This window comes from Artibeus jamaicensis, unplaced genomic scaffold, assembly GCF_021234435.1.
Source record: "Artibeus jamaicensis isolate MK-2021 breed Jamaican fruit bat unplaced genomic scaffold, CSHL_Jam_final contig_476, whole genome shotgun sequence".
In the NCBI taxonomy this organism is placed as follows: Eukaryota; Metazoa; Chordata; class Mammalia; order Chiroptera; family Phyllostomidae; genus Artibeus; species Artibeus jamaicensis.
In genome coordinates this window covers 1,331,830-1,354,820 of record NW_026521853.1, presented here as the reverse complement: position 1 = coordinate 1,354,820, position 22,991 = coordinate 1,331,830, and the positions used below count along the sequence as shown (strand labels likewise).

At 39.0% G+C, this 22,991-nt stretch overlaps 1 pseudogene; it reads right to left on the bottom strand.

Annotated features, from left to right (window-relative positions):
* Nucleotides 1-3,422: 3,422 nt before the first annotated feature.
* The window catches only part of LOC119039054 (rab-like protein 6), a 31,320-nt pseudogene continuing 11,751 nt past the window's right edge, over nt 3,423-22,991 (bottom strand).

Below are 22,991 nucleotides of genomic sequence, written 5' to 3'. Positions count from 1 at the left end.
CCTCTTCCAGTGGGTATCCTGGTTTCTCTGCTTCCACCTACTCCTTTTTTTGTGATCAGTTGGAGGGGGAGGCAAAATGGTTTATGACAGCAGGAGAGTATTTTATAATATTTACAGTCACAGCTGGTAGAGAAGAGATAGATCTTTAGGCTATATATAGTGTTAACCATAATCTTCAACCCAACTTGCCACTTTTACGAAAGGATGGACAGAAGATAAGACTCTTATTGGGGAGGGAAGGCTTGTGAGTTGGATCTAGAAAGCAGTGAAGTTGTGGGAGATTAGATTCTGAGGTAAGGTGAGAGTAAAGGATAGTAAGTAGGTATAGTATGTGAGCAAATAGAGTTAACGACCACAGTAATAGAGTTCAGAAAACTGTGAAGTGGGCTAAGATCTGGGAGGTATGTTGTGAAGTATTTACAGTTGTATAGAGCAGCTATTATTTACAATAATATTAGAGCAACAATCATATGACAGATCCTATGTGATCTGGATAACATGAATCGGGGATATAGAACTTTGGATAGTGTGCTAAACGAAAACAAATGACATGAAGTATAAAAAATAGCAATATACTGTGGAGGACAGAATAGGGGAAACCTGTCATAGGATGCAATATAATCAGTCAAGGCAATGAAGCCTATACAAAAAGAGGAGGGATTAAAAGATGCTATTGAAATATAAAGGATGTGAGAAAAATGAAAAAATTAATAATACAAGTATGCAGCATCTTGTGTCTTCTCTGCTATAGCAAAGTGAAATTTGTCTGTCTCTACTGTTTGGATGCCCTCTCTTTGGGTCCCACTCTGGTCTTTTCGCAGTTCCAAGTTGTTTGTGTCACTTGTGGGTAACAGAAAAAAAAAGGCAGGAGAAGGGAGGAAGAAGTGATGTGCTTGGAAAGAAGGGAAGAGGGAATAAAATAAGAAAAAATAAAGGAGAAGAAGCAGGTATTGAAAGATGAAAATAAAAAATTTAAAAGATAAAGATTACTAAAACAAACAAACAAACAAAAAAAAAAACAGAAAAATACTCATCTCTTATTGAGTTCACACTGGCCTAACCAGTTTTTCTTGTCTCACTGGCTGCAGCCAGCTGAGGGGCAATTTGTGTGGTCTTTCTGGGAATGTTCTCCTAAGAGCTAACCTGGCGCCTCTCCCCAGTGCCCCATGAAGGGGATCTAGGTCCTCTTCAGAGCACTCTTTCCCCGGGGGTCATCGCTGTGGGCTGGGTGCAGCCGTCCACATGCACTAGCGAGGCTGCCTGGGTCCCGCAGGTTCAGGTGAAGACCCTTCCCAGTTCTGTAGGGGAATGCAAGGCTTTCTGCCCAACCTCGGGATGGTGGCCAGGCTGGGTGGGGAGCAGGCCAAGCGGCTATCGCAGGAGAATCCTTCAGTTTACTTTGCCAAAAATTTCTCCTTAACAAAACCTGCTGCTCAGCACAGCCCAATCCCCCAGTCAGACTGGTGACTATCAGAGTCACAGCCCAACACTGTGTCTCCCAATTCTCCCCAGCTGGCAACCACAGACTCCTTGCAGTTGATCATGGCCCGTTGTCCTTATTACCCTCTCTGCAACCTCAAGTAAAAAGGTCTCTCCTGGTGTTGCCCAACCTTGCTTGGCTGAGGAGGGAGGGAGCTGATGACCCAGCTCTCTCCCAAGGACCCTGCAGCAGGCCCTGGGCTCCCAAAGAGTCCAAGGTAGACCCACTGGGTGCCGGTCTCGGGTGGAGACTGCCACCGCTCCTGGCTCCACTCTGGTCCCTGAGACCCTACTGTCCTGCAGCCATCTCCTTACCATCTGTTTTTTTTTAATGTCCACTACAATTTATGGTCTCTTATTTTCACATATGCTGGGAAACTGTTGACTGTTTGCGCTGTTGCTCTGTAGAGTGGCCAGGATTTTTTCCCATGCGTAAGGGGGAAATGGAATCTGCTCTGTCTTACTCTGTCGCCATCTTCCCTTTCAATCCCTGAATTGTTTTATTTTTTAAAAGGGTAATCGTGGATTAGGGGGAAGCTACTGTAGTTTGTAGAACTGCACTTTATGAATTATTTGTGTGGCTATTTAGGAATTTCTGTAGGAAATTAAAACAAATTTGAATGTATTTCCTTAACTTTTCAGGTGAATGTTATGTTAAATTTGTTCAATACAGAGTGACAGTAAATATTTCTGAAAGTATATGTTTATAGATTTATCCATCATTTAAGCCAACAACTTATCAGATTTTGTTCTTTAATAAATAAAAATGTTTTACAAATAAATATTTTATTTTGATTTCTATTTTACTAATAAAGTTAAAATTTATTTTGAAAGAGACATTTATTATGAGAAGAAATAGGAAGAAAATATGCAGATGATAAAGATAGCAAATGAATACATGACCAACTTATTAGTTGAATTATACTAAAGTAGGTGTTTTTGAAAATATATGACATCCAATGCTCAAGAAACTCATCTTATGGCATATTATGTTGATTGGTGAGTTTTGTGGAGCCAGTCACTAATACCGTACCTTCTCTAATGAAAATATTCAATTATAGTTTTATAACATACTTACATTTGAATACAAAAAGGATCTTACTAGACATTTAGTTCAAAGAATCATTATAATTAAATATGTGACTCAGTCTAAAACATACCTGCTAGCTGGGTAAAATACAAATGCTAAAGCTTTCAAATGGAGATAACATTAAAGAGATTATGTTTATGATATTATTATAAATATTTATTATAATAATAATTATATTATTATTGAAGTAAATTTTCTATATGCATCTAAATTTCTTTATGTTTCAAGTGCTTTACTATTATAGTACAACATAAATATATCTAAAGTCAATCAGACACCCTGTTTTTTCCAGAACTATAGTGTAGAAGGTCCTTTACCACCTTTGTTATTTTACTCCTATGTATTTTAATTTTAGATGCAATTTTTAGTGGCATTTTTTAAAGCAATAAATAGGAGAGCTTTATGGTTGGAGTGTGAAAGGAGAAAAAGGAAATGAGTAAAGATCTTGGCTCTGGCTGGAGACACGTCCAAACTGGTGGGATGTTGGACACAGTACCTGGGAAGACCCTTTCCTGGAAGACTTACAGTATCTTCTAGTGCCAGTTGATGTGTCCAGAAAGCCCTGGGACCAGAGGTGCACAGCCTAGGTGAAACCACGCAGGAAGCTGGGCAAACTGCATGTGGTGGGCTGGGCAAGCAGGAACCATGCAGTGATCAGAATGCTGCTGTCACCGTTAATGGCCTCATAGGCCTCCTGGGACTGCTGGGCCTCCTGGGCTTCTGGCCCTCCCTGAGAAGTACAAGGTGGGCACCCTCAGCCTCCTTTTTGCAGGGCAGTCTTGGAAACCCTAGATAGCACAAAGTGGTCATGCACCCAGCTGCAGTCTAATCCAGAGTCCCTCTAATCCCCGCTTCAGGACAGGGCAATGCAAAGCCCCTCCCCCAGGAAGGCCTCCAGATCTTCCACCTCTGTCCTCCTACCCTGTTGCCACTGCTGGTTCTCCCAGCCTTCCTCCTGATTCTTGCTTTTCTCATGCTGTTCCCATTATTCAAAGCCTTTTCTTGCTCCTCTCTGCCTTTCTTCTTATTATTATTTTCACCTGTGTTCACCAGGTGACCTGTCTCATCCAGCCCCATCCAGAAGAGATCTGTGTCATTCTTCACTCTGAAGGAGGAGACAGGGGGCTTGGATGTTAGGACCACTGAGCAGGGCCGCATCCACTAACACCCGGAACTCATCCTCTCTCTGGCATCTCTGAGTTGTTTTTAAAGTCAGTGTCCTCCATAATGAAGGACAAGATCTGGGCAGCAATGGGCTCCTCTGGGTCACTCTCTGGCAATGGTGCCAATTCTCCTTTCCTGTCCTTATGACCTTGAGAGGAGCTGTCAGACCTGAGGGAAGGGGCCCACCAGGCTGTGCTACCCTGGGAACTGTGCCCCTGTGGTTCCTCCAGGCCTTTGTGGAGGACTCTTTGATCTCTGGCTTGGAGCACTTCTGGGATCCTGGGCAGCAGGCTTGGCATGTCCTGTTACCTCCCCATTGGAAAGAGCGGTCTTCTCTTTGGACACACACCATTGGCAGCATGGGCCTGCTGGGTAGCTTATCTTCAAGGTTCATGTTGTCCTGGAAATGCTGCACCATTAGGGTCCCTCCTGGGGTCTCCCCATCACTGTCACTGTCCTAAGGGCCCTTGGGCCCTTGGTCCTGATTCTTTTCTCTTCATCCTTGGGCAGGGCAAGGAAAGTATATTGTCCATGACACTGTGGTCAGGGCCATCTGTAGGAACAAATTCCTCCAGGGTTTGGAATTTCACTGGGTCCTCTGTAGCTGCAAGCGAATCTGGGAGGAATGGGGTCCACTAAGCATCAGGAGAAGTTCCAAACAGCCAGGGAATGATGCTATGTCACTGAGATGGGCTGGCCGGGACACAGAATGTGATGGTGACTGCAGTCAGAGAGGAATGCAGGGAGGGGCAGCCTGAGGGGATGTGGTGGAGGCATGGCTGTAGGGCTGGCTTTAGCTTGCTGAGCCTGGAGTTCCCCAGGGACATGGTCTCAGAACTACCACCAGTGCCTGGGAGCTCAAGGACAGGCTCTGCCCACTGGCCACCACTGGGGATGTGTGCCACTATCATCTCGAGGAAGATGCTATAGTTATGGTCCTCAGTCTCCTGCTACACCTCCAGCTCCTCCAGCATGATGGTCATGTCCAGCTAATTTGTCTCCAGTTTGCCACATTAGTGTGTCTGTCTGGAGCTACAGGAACAGGATATTAAAGAAATTATGAAGGTACTTCAAGCCAAAGCTCTTTATAGAAAACTCAGCATACTGGAAGTAGGAAGAGTCTGGAGGCCTGTCCAACCTATCAATGAAGTCATGCATGTTGGCAGGCTGGATGTCACAATCTTCACCTATATCATGGGTATTCCTCAGTATGCACCCTGAAACATGGGTTGATACCTTTGGAAGTTCCTGCAGAATGTAGCTGAAGGTCCACTGCTTAGTAATGTCAAATATCATGACCACCTCATTACAGTTCTTGTACATGTCCAGGAATTCAGCCCCCAGGACCATCTCAAACTCTGCTCCCAGGATGTGGTTTCTCATTATCAATCCATCACTCTGCCTTTTGCAACTTCTTTAGTCAATTACATCCTGGAACTCAACTTTTATGGTATCAACAGTGGTTTTATAGTTCCACTGGATGCTGATGACCTGGTTTTTCTATGTGAGGATGAACTTCACAGAGTTCTTGCTCTGCAGCTAGTGGCACAGAACTATCTTATCTGTGTTCCTATCTTCTCCAATAACTATCTTCACTTTGTATTGTACTCCCTTGGCAAAATGCATTTGCAGTACCTGGTTGATGGGCTTCAGTCTTCAGGGATGTGCTTCTTGAAGTCTGGAGCCTTCTGTGAACCCCACCAGTATCTGGGACATGAAAAACATCATGCTCTGCATCTGAACTTGGCATGACCAATAGCTCAGCAGCAACACTGTGGCAGCATGGATGGGTGGCACTATATCTCCATCCCAGTAGCCAGACACCTTCCTGGAGGGTCACTCTGGGTTGCTCAACTGCAGTGACTTCACTCCAGGCCCCTTGGGTCCCAGAGCATCTGCTGAGGCCTATCTGTGTCATTGTGTAGGCATGGCTTAGCCAATTGTTCTTTTAATTTCTCTTTCTGATAGTTTGTCTTGATGTATAAAATGTAACCAACTTCTAAATATTTATTTTATACTCCGCTACATCACTGAATTTATTGATTAGCTCTATTAAATTTTAGATGGTTCTCTGTATAAAATATCATGTCATCTGCAAATAATGACATGGATGTTATTACTTCTTCCCTCCCAATTTGGATGTCTCTTATTTCTTTTTCTTGTCTGCTTGCTGTGGCTAGGACTTCCGGTAATATGTTGAATAAAAGTAGTGAAAGTAGGCATACTGTTTTGTTCCTGATTTTAAGGAAAACACTTAGCCTTTCCTCATTTAGTATGATATTAATTGTGGGTTTGCCATATATGGCCTTTATTGGGTATTTTTCCTCTATTCCCAAGTTGCTGAGAGGTTTTTGTTTTTTTAAATCATATATGGGTACTGGATTTTGTGAAATGCTTTTTTGATTCAATTGATATAGAAGTTTTATCCTTCATTTTTTTATGTGGTGAATCATGTTGAATGATATATGAGTATTGAACCAACCCTGCATCCCAGAAATAAATCCCACTTGATTATGGTGTATGAGATTTTTCTGTATTGTTAAATTTGATTTGCAAATATTTTGTTGAGAGTTTTTGCATTTATGTTCATCAGAAATATTGACCTATAGTTTTCATTTTTTGTAATGTCTTTGGTTTTAGAATCAGAATAATGTCTTTGTAAAATGACTTTGGAAGCCTTCCCTGATCTTGAACTTTTTGAAGTAGTTTGAGAAAGATGGGTGTTAATTATCTGATTGTTATTTCATCTTGTTCAGGACTTTTTTGTTGGGAGTTTTTTAAGTTATTTTTTATTTTATCCTTCATAATGGTTTGTTCATATTTTTTTTATTTCTTTGTGATTCAGTTTTGAAAGATGATGTTTGTAGGACTTTAATAATTTCTTGTAGATTGTTCAGTTTTGGCATATAGTTGTTCATAGTGTTTTCTTAAAATCTTTTGAATTTCTGTGGTGTTAGTTGTCACTTCTTATTATTACTAATTTTATTTATTTTGGTTCCATCTCTCTTTTTCTTGATGTTTCTGGTAAAATGATTAGCAAACTTGTTTATCCTTTCAAAGACTCAACTCTTTGTTTCACAGGTGTTTTGTCTTTTTTTAGCTATATTTTTTAATTTCCACTGTGCTCTTTATTATTTCATTTTTTCTCCAAACTTTGGGCTTTGTTGTGTTTTTATTTTATTTATTTCAACTGTAAAGTTATACCCTTTATTTGAGATTTTTCTTGTTTCTTGAGAGGGGCTTATATTGCTATAAACTTCTCCTATAGGACTGCTTTCTCTCTGTCCCATAGATATGAGGCTGTTGTGTTTTTATTTTCATTTGTTTTAGGTATCTTCTGATTTCTTCATTGATCTCATTGTTAACCTATTCATTATTTAGTAACATGATATTTAGCTTCCATGTGTTTGTGTATTTTTCAGTATTTTCTTCTTATAAATGATTTTTAGTTTAATACCATTGTGGTTGCAGATAATGCTTGATATGATTTCAGTCTTGTTACATTTATTGAGATTTATTTTGTGGATTAACATGTGATCTATCTTAGAAATGTTCCATGTGCACTTGAAAACAAAATATATTGTGTTGCTTAGGGTTGAAAGGTTCTATAAAATATGAATTTAATTCATCCTATCTAATTTGTTATTATGGTCACTGTTTTTATACTGATTTTCTGTCTTGAAGATGTAAAATATCAATGGGGTTAGTCTCCTACCATGACTCACTCTATTACTGCTGATCTCTTCTTTATTTCCATTACTATTCACATTGTATAATTAATTTCTGTAATGTTGAGTACATAAATATTGACAAAGTTAATACATTGCTATTGGATCAATTCCTTTATCATTACACAATGTCTGTTTTGTTTCTTAATATAACCTTTTTTAAAATATATATTTTGGTGATGTAAGCATTCCTACTCCAGCGTTTTTTTGTTTCCATTTGCATAAAGTATCTTTTCCATTTCTTTATTTTCAGTTGTATGTGTCTTTCAATATGAACTGGGTCTCTTGTAATAGCATATATAAGGATCTTGTTTTCTTGTCTATTTAGATATCCTATATCTTTTGATTGGAACATTTAATACCTTTATACTCAAAGTGATTATTGATAGTATGTAGTTTTTGGAATGTTATTATTCATATTTAGGTTCCTTTATTTTTTCTTTCTTGTTAAAAAGTCTCTTTAACATTTTTTGGTAACACTTGGTGGTCATGAACTTTAGCTTCTTATTATCTAGCATGCTGTTTAGCTCTCAAATTTATTTATTTATTTAGAAGTTAAATTTTTTTATTTCATTTTTAACTTAATTTTATTGTTGTTCAATTATAGTTGTCTGTATTTTCCTCCCACCCTCCCCCACCCCCTAAATTTAAATGACATCCTTGCTGAATAATCTTGGTTGAATATGCCACTCTCTTTTGTCCTGAAAGGTCTCTAGCAAAATCAGCTGACAGTCTTATAGGAGTTTCCTTGCAGCTAACTACCTGCCTTTCTCTGCTGCTTTTAAGATTCGTTTATCTTTAACCTTTAATATTTTAATTTTATTTCCATTTTGCCTTATTGTGCATAAAAACAACAAGAGCAACACTGAAAATATAGGCCTTTTTGTTTGCTTTGCTGGAACTTCCACAAGGAATCTTCAGATTGACCTTTACACAGCCCCTTGGGGCATAAAATTCAAACCTCACAACTGCCATATGCCTTTGCCTGTAGTACCACTATTCCTTAAGTTGTTGAGGTTCTCATCATGTCTTAAAGTTCCTCCTTGTCATCTTTCAGGAAAGCAACCTTTGTTCCTTCCCTGGAATGACTGCCATGAATCACATGACCCAACAAGGTACCAGGTCATTTTTTCAATGGGCTGTTGTTAGCTTCCAAAGTCAATCTTAGTTCCTCAAGGCTTTCTGGTAACAACCAGAGCCCAGATATGCCTCCTTCACGCATGACATTCCAATCAAAATCGTTTTGTTTATTAAAACCATAATTTGTCATCAGTATTATCAGTTTCATGAAAAGGAAATTTTATATTATTACTTATTAAGAATGGCAAATTCTAGAGGGATTCAGGTAGGGAGAAAAATACAAAGCAAAAAGGAAGATCTTTGTCCTTCCAATATCCACAATATTGCATTTCCATGCCTTACATGTTTCATTATTTTTCTTCATAACCTAATGTGAAGTTTTAACTTTTAGGAACCTCAATTTACTTTTCAAAATAGTATTAAAACAAAAATCGAAAGCAGAGTTCAGATACAGTGTTCTGAAGAAATAAGAGGGACTAAAACTAGCCTTGTAATCTTGTCTCCAACCATCACACGAACCAGTCTCACAGATGACCTTTCCCTGTCCCAAATGTCACAAAGCCCCAATGGGAGAGACATTCTCTAACTTAACCCAGCTCTAACTACCTCTAGGTGACCTTTCCTAGGTCCAAATGGCATGAAGTCTCAAATGGCAGAGATATGTTCTCATCCTAGCTGGATTCTACCCAGCACCAAAGGCACAAAGCCTCAATGGTAGAAGAATTCTCTCACCTACCCTTGCATCCACTGGTCTGCTGGGAGAGACATTATCTCTTACCAACTAATCTCATCACAGACACATGCTCTCTTGCCTTTTTAAGAGAGCTCTAATCAGCAAGAGATGACCTTTCTTAGGTCCAAATGGCACAAACCCCCAAATGGCAGAGATAGAGGATTCCTAAGCTAAGTTCTCCAAGTCCCCCAAAGATCAGAAAGCAAGAAACAAAACCTAAAGCAAAGAATAACTCAAACAAAGCACTGAGGTTTCTTTTCTTTTCTTTTTTTTAAGCACACTTTTCTATGGCCTCTACAACCTTCACAGACCTTACTCACTCAGAAATAACCATAACTCACTTTCAATCCTTGTCCTTTTTAACAATGGAATGGTCCACATTCAAACTCTGTATCTGGCAGCTAAAAATCTTTAAATCTTGAACACACAAATAAAGGAACATTGTCACTTGGCATTGGGGCTCACTATCTTCTTCCAAAGGAGAAATCAAATCTCCTTCTGGAGTGCAATTCCAGTTTTCCTTTTCAGCATCAACCACAGCAGCAGGGTTTAAAGCTCCACAGATGGTGCTCGTTTTATTCATACAAGGTGAATCCAAGGCTTAATTCCTTTGAGCATTAGAGAAGAATATGTTGTCAGGAGGACATCATAGGGATCAGTCCTTTGCTTAGCTAACTGCTGTTTAAGTTCCTGAGTCTTCCAAGTCTTTAGTAAAACTTGGTACCCTAGCTGGAATGGGTGTAAGGGTTCATCAGATGGGCAGGCAGACCTGCAATGAGCAAACTTGAACAGAATGGTTAGTATTTGCCTTAAATGTTGTACATATTGCTTAATTTTGTACTTATGCTTTATATCTGGGGGTGGGGAGCACTCCCAGAACCAAGTTTTGGAAGGGTCTCCCGTAAACTATTTCAAAAGGGCTTAACTTAAGCCCACCTCTAGGCACTACCCTAATCTGGAGCAAAGCAATCAGAAGTGCCTGGTCCCATTTCCAATGCATTTTCTGGCATATTTTTCCAGGGTCTTTATTGTGTGATTCATTTTCTCAATCTTTCTCATAGATTGAGGTATCCAAGATGCATGTAGTTTCTACCTTATTTTCAGTGTCTGTCCAGCATTCTGGGAGATCTGCAAAGTGAATGATGGTCCATTGTCATTCTGAAAACTGTGAGGAAGTCCAAGCCTTGGAATTATTTCTTTAGGTAGAATTTTTGCTACCTCATTCACCTGCTTAGTTCTGGAGGGTTATCTTCTAACCATCCAGAAAAAGTGCCAATGAAAATGAATAAACATCTGAAATTTCTTCTGGTTTTAGGCATGTGTGTGAAGTCTACTTGGCAGTCCTCAAATGGACATAACTCTTTATATTCTACTGCCTTTTTCTCTGGTGTGTGTTCTGTTTTAGGATTATCTTTTGGCACATATATGACAGGTTTGGGTAATTTTCTGAATAGTTCTTTGCAAATGGGGGCCCTTAGAATGCGGTCTAATGAAGTCCATCAAAGCTTCTCTTCCATAATGAGTCGTTTCCTGTAGGTGTTTGAGGATGGAATGCACTAGAGTCTCAGGAAATAAGATCCTTCTATGGGTATTGATCCCCCATATGGAATTGGGATCAGTGCTAGTGAATCCCCATTCATGGGCATGTTCCTAATCTTGTTCTGTGTAATGAGGTTTAAATTTTGACAAGTCCAAGGAATATATGGTTTAAAATTAAAGCATATCTTGTACTAAAAAAATTGACAAGTCCAATCAGCTGATCAAAACCCCTAAGTGTGGCAGCCCTCCAGCTGCTTGTTTTGCTGCATCATCAGCAGTTTGGCTTTCCTGATTCATTTGGGAACCATCCCTTTGGTTTTCTGGGAAGTGCTTAGTGGCAACCTGGTCTGGCAGATTCACTACCTCTAGTAATTGTAAAATCTTTTTTGCATTTTTAAAATCCTTGATCCCCAAAGTTAAGAGTCATCTCTCCTTTCATATTGCTCCATGGGCATGGGCTAACATGAAGGGATATATGGAGTCCATGTAGATGTTAACCTTCTTTCACTAGGATAGCACTGTGGCTCTCATAAGTGCTATCATTTAGCTTTTTGTATTGTGGTTTCCAGCGCAAGGGCTTGGGTTTCTATTACCTTGTCTATGGTGACTACCATGTACCCAGCTTATCAATGGCCATTGTCCATGAAGCTATTTCTGCCTGTGTACATTTGCTAGTCTGGTGCTGCCAATAGTTGGTCCAGTAGAATCAACCTGCTAGAATAAACTTGGTTGATAATTTCCAAGCAGTCATGCTAGAAGGCTGAGTTTCCTTATGTGTCTGGGAGTAGAGTGGCCAGATTCAAAGTTATGGTAGTCTCCAAGGTAATATTTGGATGTCCAACAGAATGGCCTGGTATTTCCCCGAGCATCCTGTCACCAGCCAATGTCATCCTCTCCATTCCAATAAAGTTGGAAGCTGATGTGGTACCAATACAATAGTAGGCCAATCCAAAGCAAACTTCTCAGTTTCCTGTAAAATGTCACAGGTAGCTTCCACTGCTCAAAGACATGGTGGCCATCCTTTTGTCATGTGATCCAACTTCTTTGAGACATAGGCTATGGGTCTGAGAATGTTTCCCAGAGTCTGGGTTATTACCCCCTGTCCAATCTCCAGCTTTTCATGAATACGCATTTTGACGGGGAAATTCTAGCACAGGAGCCAAAACTAGGTATCAAATGCTACCGGGTTTTCTGTCAAGGTATCAAATGCTACCTGACAATTCCTTGTCCATTCAAAAGGTTCAGAGTCCAGTCCTTTCAAAGAGTTGTAAAGTGGTTTGCAAATTTCATAATACAAATTCATCAGAACCCCATAATCCTGAAAAACCCAAAAGCTGCCTTCAGTTTTCTGGGATTTTGGGTGTAGCAATGCCTTGTTTTCTATCTTCCACAAGCTCCCAGTCCCTTGTTTCAGTTCAGATCCCAGGTATGCTGCCTTCTGTTTGCAAATATGTGCCTTGTGTGGTAAAACCTCATATTCCCTTTGTGCCAAATGATTTAGGACTGTGATGGTGTTGAGCAAATAATCCCTGTAGGTGCTGCTAGTTATCAATATGATATCTATATATTTCAGAAGAACTCTTGATTTCAATTGAATAGGCCTTAATTCCTGGGGTAATACTTTACCAAATAGAGTCAGGGAATTCTTCAATCCTTGTGGCAACACAGTCTAGCAGTATTGCAGCATGGTTTTCCTTTTGGGGATCTGCCATTCAAAGTTGAACAATTCACCTATTGGGATTCAGAAAAAGGCATCCTTCAATTCTAGGACTGAAAACCATTTGCTCTCTCTAGGAACCATGGTCAACAGAGTACAGAAATTGAGCATTTATAGAATGAACGTCTTGAACAGTTATTTATGGCTCTAAGTCCTGTACAAATCAATATTCATCCATGCAAGTCTTTTTAACTGGCAAATGAAGAGTGTTATAAGGAGACTGGCATGATCAAGTTAGTACCAATTTTAATGATTTCTGCAATACTGGCTGAATCCCCTCTAAAGCCTCCTTTTTGAGGGTGCACTGTTTCTTCCATGGGCTATGTACCCCCTCTTTTAAGTTAACATTTTTGGGTTGGACACTAACTGCTTTACCTGGGGTTTCAGTAGCTCAGACAGTTGGGTTGGACTGTTCATAGATCTTAGGTGGGAAGAGTTTACCTCCAGGACCTTCTGGGCTAGTCAGCAGTTATTGGAGCCGGAGAGCATGTTCCAGTGGGATCTCTATACATAGACTACTTTTCAGGAAAAAAGTTATTTGGACATGCAATTTGCAAGGTAGATCTCATCCCAGCAGTGAAACAGGGAAGTCTGGTATATAGAGAAAACTATGTATAATTTTTTGATCCTCAATCTGTCATTCTAGGTGTTTAAGGAATGCCTGTTTTGTTGATTGTCCAGTTACTCCAGTAACCATTACTATATTTAACTCTCCTTGATTACTTTTATATTTACCATTGAGTATAAAGCTCCCATATCTATAAGAAAGTCAATTGGCTTGTTCCCCACCATCAACTGTATCTGGTGCTCCTCTGGAAAAATATGAATAGGTCAGGAGATGTCCAAGGGAGCCCCTGGGCATCCTTATCTGTCATCAGACTCCCCTTGCCTTTTTAACATTTCCTAGTTAGGATTTCCATCTCTACTTTCCCTTTTGATATTCAGGCACTCCTTTCTCCCATGGCCCTCCTCCTTGCAATGGGCACATCGATTGGCCCCTAGTGGGCCTCTCTCTTTTTTTTTTTTTTTTAGGGTCCCATCTCTTCTGATCTCACCACCCTGTTTTTAAAAATAGCATGGCCTGCCTTACTTTCCTTGCTTCCCATACATTGTAGAGTTTAAAGGCTATGTCTACCAGCTGAGAGGGATTCATTCCCAATGCTCTGAGTCTAAACTCTGGAGTTTCTTTTTGATACCTGGGCACTTGCCCAATGAAAGTCATGTTCACCATCTGCACATTGTCTGGCTCCTAAGGATCTGCATCAGTGTGCTTTCTATGGCCCTCATTAATCCTGTTTAAAAATTCAGAAGGGTCTTCAATGGCTTTTGCTAGAGGGCCTGTATCATATTCAGACTCTTTTGCTTAGGCACCCCTTTCTTAAGCCCTAATAGGATACACTTTTGGTAATGTTTCAGAAAGGCTAGGCCCTCACCATTTGGGTTCCAGTCAGGTTCTGTGAAGGTAATTGCCCTAGCTATGATGGGTGTCCCATTGGGATTCTCTTGGTGGAGCTATTGGGCCTCTTCATTAGTCTTATTCATAGCCAGTCAGCTCTCATTTATTGTTAACAAGACATTGAGCAGATCTTGCCTTTGTTGGATGTTCAGTGGCAAAAATGGAGGTGATAAGATATGCCACTCTCTGAGGATCATCCCTGTAGGAGGGGTTGGAATTCTTCCAATTCAGTAAGAGTATAGTGGAGATCAGGCATGAGCCCAATATTATCCAGTGGGCTGGTCTTCCTGATTTACACTGCCTATGGGATAGGGAGGTTCCCTGGCCAAATTGGGTTCCCTGGTAGGTTTTTGAGGGGAAGCCTCATCTTTCATCATACAGGGGTGGAGCCATTGCCTCTTTGGGTTCTATTTCAGGGGCAGCTTGCAGTGGGGATGATAATGGAGGGGTTTCTCCTGCTATGAACCTTGTGTCTCTTGAGTTCAAGGCATTAATGAAGCTTATTTCCTCATTCTCCTTCTCTTCATGTATACTATCAGGGAGAGGTTTCAAGACCCCTTCCCTTCTCTGCATCATCACCTGGATCTTTGTCTCTAGTGAAATCCTATTATGTAATGACATAAATTCTTTGATATAGCCGATTTCATCCCATTTATGTAACTGTTGCCAATGTTATTCCATCCACAAAACTCTAATGCACAGCAAAATAAACAGACAAAAAAAAAAGGCAACCAACTGAATATTTGCATACTAGTACAGTCATCTAGAGAACCATCTATGGGCCACCTTACCCCACAATCCAACATGGACCATGAGATATTACAGTAATAAATCAATACTTTCTTGCACATTGGATAATGGGTATATGTACCTCAGTCCCCTAGAATTCTACCCAGTGGGCTCCCTCCAGAAATCAACCTAGAATGGCCTCTGCTGGCCCAGATATACAATTGGCCCAACCCTATGACCAAAAGAAGCCAGGCAACCTGGGAACATACAGAGAAATCTGGCATCCAGACTCCATTATTTTAACAAATGCTCACAAGCAAGTTTTTCTGTCAACTAGTCTCACAGTAAATCCAAGCAATGGTCTCCCCTCAAATGGCCAGTTCTTACCTGGACCCTGGTTCATAGGTTCATAGTCCTAAATCTCAGGGGGTCTTTCCTCCTTCCCCAAGTATATTCCCTTCCCAGACCTATTTCTTTTTCACCTGCCAGGTATGTTTAAGTGGCCTCCACCCCTAGTGGGTGTTTAGAGGAATTCCCAGCAACTGGGAAGCCCCACAGTCCCACTGAATGGAGAAGAGGTCAACCTGCCACAAGTAACTAAGGCCCCATATTGGACACCACTACTGTAACCAAACTAGTGGGGTCCCACTGCCTATTGCCCATAGGCAATAACTCTGGAGACAGAGTCCAGTGGAAAGGAAAATTGAATTTTTATTTATTGTAGATATACATAGATTTCTCGATGCCAATCCCCTGTTCCTGCCACTAGAGGAGCAAGCAGGTGTCTGGCAAGTGGCTGCCTCAGCAGTTTCCCATAGCTACACACACAGGGGATGGTCTCAGGGCTTGTAGCCTGGCCTTACCACCTCCCAAGACCTGCTTCCCGAGACCTGCAGAATCTCCTCTCCCCACATCCCACTGTACCCTTCTTACCAGCCTTGCTCCCAGTACCTGTAGTGCTCTTGGTTAGGAATGAAATGGTCAGGGAGGGACAAGGCCTGACCATCCTACTCTGCACTGGGGCCATATCTGACTGGCCAGCATTGCCATGGGGCATGCGTGGGAAGCAGCCACCAGGGCTTCCAATCTAGGAAGGGTTTGCTGGCCTGAACTGGTAGCATGGGCAGAATGTTGGCAGCAGCTGCCTGGGGTTCCCCATTTGAGGGAGGGGTGTAGTGCTTGCTGGCCAGAGCCCAAGTGTAGGCTATAGTTGGGTAGCAGCCACTATGGTTCCTTGCCTGGAGGAAAGATGTGGGGCTTGCCAGGCTGATTCTCCCTGTCACTGGCCCAAACTTCCCCAAGCCCACCAGCCTGAGCCTCCTCTCCTCCCCTTTTACCAGAGCTCACTACATTCTAGGCCTACCTTGAAGCACTCAGGGAGTGGCCCTGGGAATGTTCCCTGGCCACCCAGTCCCCAAGGTCCAGTGCTCAGGAACTCCATCCCCTGTCATTGGGGAAAGAGGGGAGAATCCAAAAGAGAGCAGCATTCCCACATGCTTTCCTTTTAAAGATTCCCCCAGAATCTCCAGCATGGAAGAAGCTAATGGGAAGGTATATTTTTCTGATCCATTCATCTTACCAGTTTTTGGCACCAGCCTTGCTATGCCTCTTCTTTCTCTATCTCGTGCACATCATCTTGGTTGCCAGAGTGACACATGCATGAGCAGTCTTCAGTGCTTCTTCACCCTTCCCCATTTCTGGGGGTGGAGAGTTCTCCTGTTATACTGGGTTACTTTTTATTTGTAAAGAAATAAAAAAAATATGCCACAAGGCTATCTTTCACTGTTTGTGCTTCACACTAGAAAATTTGATGCCTTTATAAAATTGTAATACAGGATGCACCATTCCTCAGACTTTTAAAATTGATTTCATTACACAAACATAGAGGAGTGGTACCTGATTCAACATTACTGTTTTTTTGATTTCTTAAATGACAGTTTCCTAGATTGCTTTTTAGGAGTTGTAATAAAGATATAAAAATATCTCTTGAATATTCCAATTATGATGTTTATAATGGTCTAATACAAGTCATAATTTGGTGACACTGCATACAGCATGTCTCAGAGATCAGAGGAGTAGCTTCTATTGCAACTATTGTTCATGAAACATACAAATATCAAGCTTCTTACAAAAAGTTTAACAGATAGCAGTGAGCACATTCTCTAAAATATTTTCCTGTGTTCAGGCCTTTCAACTGATTCAGGAGTGTTATCCACTGCCTCACTTAGAGATTCAAGGTGAGTTTTGAGGACTCTAATAGGAAGAGGTATAATAATGACTAGGCCTTTGCAAAGAACATTACTATTAAGAGATCATTGTGTATACCTAGTATAAAAATGTATGTTGAATGTTTTTGAAGATCTGTGTAGTTACTTCTTATTTACTGCTGTTTCTTATAGAAGTTTTGTTTTAGAAATGCTTTTTATAAATGAAAAGCTAGCAAATTAACTTTAACATTTTAATAAAATTTGTGACTTTGGCATTATATATGTACAAAAATGTTTTCATTGCTAGAAACTTGTATTCTTAACCGACAAAATGCCTACTTTATTAAAATGCATTAAGATTTTTAATGAGCAATACTCCAGCAAACTCTAAATAAGATATATTTTATGGATGCCAACAACTTAAACATGAGAATGGTCTGCTTTTATAAAAACATATCAAAGAGGAACCAATACAATTTTTCATATTTTATAGTTAAAAATGACTTTAGTTACCATAATTTGAAATGTTAATAAAAATACAAGATTAAAGAAATGGAATTTGTAACAAAGGTAAGAAACCTAGCTGGATTTTAATAATACTGATGACATTTTATTTTGTATAGTAATGCACATCTTGACTGTACTGAACCCATCAGCCTAAGGCTACCTAGTGAATCAGATAATAGAATTTGTGTTTCATAGCTAGGTAACAGAATTAAAACCACTTATCTTATAATACCTTAAGTTAGGGCAGAAGTAGAATTAAAATTAAATAATTTGGTCAATCCAAACCTGAATTATTTAAAGTATATCAATAATGCACTGTATTTTGTACCAGGATGTCCTCTCTCATCACTCTTATTCAAAATAGTGCTGGATGTCTTACCAGAGCAATCAGGAAAGAGAAAGAAATAAAAGGCATCCATAATGGAAATGAAGAGGTGAAATGGTCACTTTTTGCAGATAACATGATTTTTTTTATATAGAAAATCCTAAAGAGTCTACCAAAAAACTTTAGACACAATTATCCAATATAGTAAAGTACAGGATATAAAATCAATGTACAAATGCCTATTGCATTTGTATATAATAACAATTAAATTTCAAGAAAAGAAATGGAAAAATTCCTTTTGCAATTTCAACAACAACAACAAAATACCTAGGAATAAATTTACTTAAGGGTGTACTAAAAACTACAAAGCATTATTAAACGAGATTGAAAATGACACAATAAAATGGAAAGATCTTCCCTGTACATGGTTTGCAGAAATCAACACACTTAAAATGTTCATATTACCCAAGGAATATACATATTTAAAGCAATTCTCATTAAAATTCCACTGACATTTTTAAAGATATAGGACAAAAAAAAAACAACAACCCATCAAATTTGCATAGAAGCACAAAGACCCTGAGTAGTCAAAGTAATCCTGAAGAAAAAGAACAAAGCTGGCAGCATCACACTTCATATTCCAAAGTATATCACAAAACAACAATAATCAAAACAGCATAGCATTGCCAGAAAAACAGACACACAGACCAATGGAACAGAATCGAAAGCCCATAAATAAACCCAGATGTGTATAGTCAAATAATTTTTGACAAAGGAGACAAAGAGGGAGGTCCAATGAGGAAAAGAAAACCTCTTCAATAGATGTTGCTGGAAAAATTGGAAAGCCATATGCAAAGGAATGAACCTAGATTATATATTGTCCCCATACACAAAAATTAAGTCAAACTGGATCAAATACCTGAAACAAGAAAATATGTAGAAGAAAATATAACTACTAAACTTATGGAATTGATTTTAGAAAAAAATTTATGAATTTGACAGCAAGGCAATGCAAGTAAAGATAAAAAATTAAATGGAACTATATCAAACTAAAACCCTTCTGAACATCAAAAAAAAACCCAGACAAAAATGCAACCAATTGAATAGGAGAAAATATTTACAAACAACAGCTCCAACAAGAGGTTAATATCAAAAACATATAAGTAACCATACAACTCAACTCTAAACAAACAATCCAATTAAAAATGGGCAGAGGACCTAGAAAGATGTTTCTCTCAAGAAAACATATAAATGGCCAACAGATATATAAAAATATGCTCAACTTCATTAGCTATTAGGGATATACAAATCACACCTACAGTGAGATACAATCTCACATCTGTTAGAATGGCTACTGTCAACAAGACAAGTATTATAACCTCTCTTATAGAGGTTGTACAGAAAAAGGAACCCTTGTTCAATTCTAGTGAGAATGTAAACTGGTACAAACATTGGGAAAAACATTATAGAAATTCCTCACAAAATTAGGAATAGAGTTATTATATGAACTAGAAACCTCTTTTCTGGGTATTTAAAAAATTTGAAAATAATTATTTGCAATGAAATATCATCACTATGCTCATTGTAATATTATTCACAGTAGCAAAAACATGGAAACAACCTGTGTCCCTCAATAGAATATTGAATAAAGAAGATGTAGTATATATACACACAATGAAATTCTATTCAGCCATAGAAAAGATGAAATACTGACATTCGTGACAACATAGATGGATATTGAGAATATCAAACTGAGCAAAATAAGTCATACAGAAAAAGTGTCAAGGGCTGTATAATTTCACTTGTATATGGGATATAAAACTAAAAGCAACAAATGAAAGCTTATAGACACAGAAATAGTGTGGTAGTTACAAAAAGGGGGGTGGAAGATAGTAAATGGTAAAAGGTATTAAATATATGCTGATAAATGAAGATTTGACTTTGGGTGGTGGGCACACAATGCAATATACAGACCATATATTATAGAATTGTAAAATTGAAAGCTATATAACCTTTTTTTAAATTTAGAATTATTTAATTATTGTTCAAGTACAGTTTTGTCTTACACTCCAAATCCTGCCCACCCCCTCAGTCCCCACCTCCCTCTCATTCCCCCTTCACCTTAGTTTTGTCCATGTGTCCTTAATATTTGTCCCTGTGAATCCTTCCCATTTTCCCCTATGATTCTCTTCCCTCTCCCCTCTAGTCCCTGTCAGCCTGTGCTCTATTTCAGTGTCTTTAGTCATATTTTGCTTGCTCGTTTGTTTTGTTGTTTAGCTTCCTGTTAAAGGTGACATCGTATGGTATTTGTCTTTCACCACCTGGCTTATTTCACTCAGCATAATGCTTTCCAGTTCCATCCATGCTGTTTCAAAGGGTAGGAGCTCCTTCTTTCTTTCTGCTGCATAGAATTCCATTATGTAAATGTAACATAGTTTTTGATCCATTCATTTACTGATGGGCATCTAGGTTGCTTCCAACTCTTGGCTATTGTAAATTGTGCTGCTATGAACATTGGTGTGCATAGGTTCTTTTGCTTTGGTGTTTCAGGGTTCTTAGGATATACTCTTAACAGTGGAATTGCTGGGTCAAAAGGCATGTTCATTTTTAGTTTTCTTAGAAAATTCCATATTGTTTTCCATAGTTATTTTACCAGTCTGCAATCCCAAAAACACTGAACTAGGATCCCCTTTTCCCCACAATCTCTCCAATATTTGTTGTTTGTTGCTTTGTTTATAATGGCCATTCTGACAGGGGTAAAGTGGTATCTCATTGTGGTTTTAATTTGCATGTCTCTGATAGCTAGTGGTATTGAGCATCTTTTTCATGTGTCACTGGATCCTCTGTATGTCCTCGTTGAAGAAGTGTCTGTTCAAGTCCTTTTCCCATTTTTTAATTGGGTTGGTTGTCTTCTTAGAGTGGAGTCATGTAAGTTCTTTGTATATTTTGGAGATTAAACCTTTGTCTGAGGTATCATCGGCAAATATGTTTTTGCAAACAGTTGGTTCTCTTTTTATCTTAATACTGTTTTCTTTAGCCATGCAGAAGCTTTATATTTTGATGAGATCCCATTCGTTTATTCTTTCCTTTATGTCCCTTGCTCTAGGGGACATATCAGTACAAATGTTGCTGCATGAAATAGCTGAGATTTTCCTGCCAATGTTCTCCTCTAGGATTTTAATGATGTCACCACTTATATTTAAGTCTATTATCCACCTTGACTTTACTTTGGTGTATGGTGTAAGTTGATGCTCAATTTTCATTTTTTTGCATGTACCTGTCCAGTTCTCTCAACACCATTAGTTGAAGAGGCTATTTTTAATCCATTTTATTTTACTGTACCCTTTGTCGAATATTAATTGACTGTAGAGAGTTGGGTTTATTTCTGGGTTGTCTGTTCTGTTCCATTGGTCTATGTGCCTGTTTTTATGCCAGTACCAGGCTGTTTTGATTACAGTGGCCTTGTAATAAAGTTTGATATCAGGTATTGTGATTCCTCCTACTTTATTCTTCTTTCTCAAAATTGCAGCTGCTATATGGGGTCGTTTATGGTTCCATATAAATTTTTGAAGTGTTTGTTCTATGTCTGTGAAATATGCCATTGGTACTTTAATAGGTATTGAATTGAATCTGTAAATTGTTTTGGGTAGCATGGGCATTTTGATGATGTTAATTCTTCTAATCCATGAACAAGATATATGTTTCTGTTTGTGTCTTCCTTGATTTCTTTCTTCAGTGTTGTGTAGTTTTCTGCATATAGGTCTTTTACATCCTTGGTTAGATTTATTCAAATATATTTTATTTTTCTTATTTGCTATATTGAATGGGATTTTTTTTCTTGATTTCATCTTCTGCTACTCAATTGTTACTATACAAAAATGCCTTTGATTTCTAGATATTGGCTTTGTATCTTGCTGTTTTGCCAAATTCATTTATTAGGTCAAGCAGTTTTGGAGTAGATCTATAGGATTTTCCATGTGCACTACCATGTCATCTGCAAAAAATAAAAGTTCTGTTTCCTTCTTTCCTATTTGGATGCCTTTTATTTCCTTTTCTTGTCTGATTGCTGTGGCTAAATTTTCCAATACTATATTGAATAAAACTGGTGAAAGTGGACAACCTTGTCTTGCTCCTGATCTTAGTGGAAAAGATTTTAGTTTTTGCCCATTAAGTATGATGTTGGCTGTAGGCCTCTCATATATGGCCTTTATTTTTTTACATTTTTAAAAAATTTTATTTAGTTATTTTTCAAGTACAGCTTTTTGTCTATTTTTCCCATTCCCACCTCCCCCACACCTTGCTCCCCACCTCCCTCCCATTTCCACCCCCCTTAGTTCTCATCCCTGTGGCCTTCCTGTTTGTTCCTCCAAATCCCTCCCCCTTTTTTCCCCTTAACTTCCCTTCCTTCTCCCCTCTGGTCACTATCCCCTTGTTCTCTATTTCAGTGTCTTTGTTTTTTGGGTTGTTTTTCCTGCTTGCTTGTTTGTTTTGTTGTTTAGCTTCCTGTTAAAGGTGAGATCATATGGTATTTGTCTTTCAACACCTGGCCTATTTCACTCAGCATAATGCTTTCCAGTTCCATCCATGTTGTTGCAAATGATAGTAGCTCCTTCTTTCTCTCTGCAGCATAGAATTCCATTGTGTATATGTACCACAATTTTTGGATCCATTCATTTACTGATGGGCACCTAGGTTGCTTCCAAATCTTGGCTATAGTAAATTGTGCTGCTATGAACATTGTGGTGCATAGATTCTTTGATAGTGATGTTTTAGGATTATTAGGATATAATCCCAGCAGTGGAATTGCTGGGTCAAAAGGCACGTCAATTTTTATTTTTCTGAGAAAATTCTATACTGTTTTCCATAATGGTTGTACCAGTCTGCAATCCCACCAACAGTGAACTAAGGACCCTTTTTCCCCACAACCTCTCCAACATTTGTTGTTTGTGGCTTTGTTAATGATAGCCATCCTGACTAGTGTAAAGTGGTATCTCACTGTGGTTTTAATTTGCACCTCTCTGATAGCTAACGATATTGAGCATCTCTTCATGTGTCTCTGAATGTTCTGTATGTCCTCCTTGGAGAAGTGTTTGTCCAAGTCCTTTTCCCTTTTTCTAATTGGCTTGGGTGTCTTCTTAGAGTGGAGTCATGTAAGTTCTTTGTATATTTTGGAGATTAAACCTTTGTCTGAGGTATCATTGGCAAATATGTTTTCCCATACAGTTGGTTGTCTTGCT